This window comes from Corvus brachyrhynchos, unplaced genomic scaffold (genome assembly GCF_000691975.1).
Source record: "Corvus brachyrhynchos isolate BGI_N302 unplaced genomic scaffold, ASM69197v1 scaffold523, whole genome shotgun sequence".
Lineage (NCBI taxonomy): Eukaryota > Metazoa > Chordata > Aves > Passeriformes > Corvidae > Corvus > Corvus brachyrhynchos.
The window spans coordinates 2,803,554-2,806,372 of record NW_008237265.1 but is presented as its reverse complement, the minus strand read 5'-3'; the positions used below and the strand labels follow the sequence as shown (position 1 = coordinate 2,806,372).

The 2,819-nt window shown below is 38.3% G+C and overlaps 1 long non-coding RNA gene across 1 annotated transcript in view; it reads right to left on the bottom strand.

The window, feature by feature from the left end:
• Positions 1-2,813, bottom strand: part of LOC108445784 — an 8,337-nt gene extending 5,524 nt beyond the window's left edge. Inside the window, exons 1-2 of the long non-coding RNA XR_001860761.1 lie at positions 2,160-2,813; positions 725-802 (exon numbers count right to left, since the gene is read on the bottom strand). This is a non-coding gene — a long non-coding RNA (uncharacterized LOC108445784). The remainder of the gene's footprint in view (positions 1-724; positions 803-2,159) is intronic.
• Between the last annotated feature and the right edge of the window lie 6 nt (positions 2,814-2,819).

The window sequence follows — 2,819 nt, the reverse complement described above, 5'->3', positions numbered from 1 at the left end:
AAGATTTTCCTTAAATATGAATTTGTATGTGTATTTGGTGTATTTATAAATATGAATTAGGAATAATGACCCCACTTTGTAGTGAGTAACTACTATTACAATGATGATAAAGCAGAGTTCTAATAATATACACAAGAATATTGAAAATGGCATCAAAGAAATCTCTTTCACAGACATTTTTCCAACTGAGCTAGCAGAAACCAAACCGAATAGATATACCCCTGGCTTGGAATTTTAACTTGGAACTGTGTCTTCTTTGGACAAATCTGTGATCTCTATTTAGGGATTATATATTAGTTGATGAATGTTTAACTGAAATTTTACCCCCTCCTCAATATAGGGAAGAATGCAGAAAATTGATACATTTTCCTTTCCTTTTCCAATTTTCTAAAAGAAGAATTAAAACACCCCCACACAAAATGAATGAAAACCTTTAGTTTCATTTTGGACAAAGTTTGTCAACTTGTCCTCAATTTGTAATTTTTGCCTTTCTTTGCCAAAAAAACTTTTCGAGTTAATATGAAATTCTCATTTTTAAAATATTTTAGGGAAGCAACCATTAATAATTTGCATAGATCATCTACTGTACTGACCCTCTGTAAGATGTTGTGGAGATCTGTCTCCTTAGGGAAATGGATGTTATGTCTTCCAGAGCTCTTTGATGCCTGGAGATGAACCTTCTTATGCATCATACCTGCAAAACCTCTATAAATGTTCTAATTACCTTAGACAGTCACCTTTGGTCCTTGCTGTGCTGGAGATGAGCACAACACGTCAGAAATAGTTTATGGCAAGGACAATCCTATTAAGAGACAAAAAGAACGACAGTTGTGTTTGTTCCTTCCATGAGTATTAAAAAATTGGGAGTTCTGATACGTTTTCCAACATCCTCCTCACTGGGGAGAACAGCTCTGTTTGAGGCACCTTGATTTTAGCAGAATTCGGAAAAATTGAAAATACAGGAAAGAGGTTTCAGGCCTAACTTTACATAAATTAATAGATTAACAACTGAAGTCAACACATCTTATAGACCACTAGGAGAAACTTTTCTTTTTTACCCATATTAATCCAAAAGGTTATTTTTAATGCAAACATTAATCCCTTTCTAAGAATTGCATTTACTATTATTTCCATCAACTTTCAAATTTCTAAGTCAGTTGATATTTTGAAGTGCAGCTTTTGTAAAAGATCTCCCACATGACCTCTCACTTTGCTATTGTGATTTTTGTTGTTTAGAACATATTTAGTTTTGTTATTTAAGAAAAAACTCTATTTCATTTCAACTCATATTCTTTCCCACTAAGGACCAAGAGACAACATGGTATTTTGAGGGGCTCATGAAGAGATTGGTGGTGACATTTTAGCAAATCCAATTCACTGCTGGGAGACATTAATTCTCTCTTTTATAATATTTGGTCTACACCCAAAAAGCCCAGGAAACAAAGCCTTTTAAAGATAGTTATTTGAGGTACTTGGGTTTTTAACAGTTGATCAGGTAAATACTGCAAGCCAGAGACAATGACAAAAGGAAAACCTCTAACAAAACTCTAACCCTGGATCCACACCGAGTTTGTCACCTGGTACCTGGTACCTGCCAACAGAAATAGGTGCCGACCCTGTATTACCACACAGGGCTGAATATTTCTAATCATCAAGTTCTTTTGCTTAGCGTAGATCAGGAGTCCTTATACAACAGAACAGCCACGTTTCCAGTTAAAATACTTGCTAGGAATTCCTCGGAAATCTTCCAAGCACCGGCACAAACATAAAAAATATCAATGAGGAAATGCCTGAATACTATTAAGTGACCCTTTCTTATTGAAAGAATATTTTACAAATGGACTTTCCCTTCAGCACCATGAGTGCCTAACTTACAACAAGTAAGAGTTGACAGATAAAGCAATTTAAAAAGCTACACTTCTGGAATAACAAAATGCACAAACAATGAAGAAAATGTTTACTTTAACAAAAATGTATTTTAAAAAAGATTTTTTTCCCCCTGCTTCTTGGTATTTGACTTTCTTGGTTCTTTCCAGTAAACCACTTCAAACGCCTCACCCTTGGTAAAAGCAGTCTGCCACAGCCTCATACCCTCAGCGGCCGTCGTGATGCAATGATGTGGGCAGTGACCTTTTCAGCTCAAATCGAATGTGTCTTACCAGGGCAACGCTGGATTCGTCTTTCTGCTGCTCTTTGCTGTTCTCTGTCCCCCACTGAGACAAAATCACCGTCTTTATTTTCAGCATTCAGGCCGGAGAAAGTTGGATGGAACCCCCTGCCTCGGGGTGACTTTCATCCTGTCACGAAGGTATTTCCTATGATCATCGGAACAAGCCACCATTTAGCAAGTTTCTGGACTATGTTTTCCTACAGGTCTAGTGCACACACTACCACACTGCTTATAATTAATATCCTGATCATGATTAATTTAAAAAATTAATTAAAAATCAACGAGAAAAGTGAATCAGCGGCAGCGAAGCAGGGAAGAGGAAGCAGGGCCGAGCAGCAGGATAGCCCGTGACAGCCCAGGGCACGGCCGCCCCTCGGCTGCCCCTCGGCGCCTCCCATGTTGGAAATGATTAATTATGTAATTTAGAAGCAGTGAACATTATTTTGATAAAAATGTATGAATAGGTGAGAAAGTTTTTATCAGCGTCTGTGTGGAGGCCAAAGTTTTGTCAGGCACCCACAAAAGGCTCCTGGCCAAGGATTTAGTGTCAGCCCGACTCGCTGACACTAAAAGACGACGTTGGGGGGTTTATTTTTCCCGACCATTTCGGAGAGTTTGGTAAAACCGCGGCTTGCGCCGAAGCCACGTG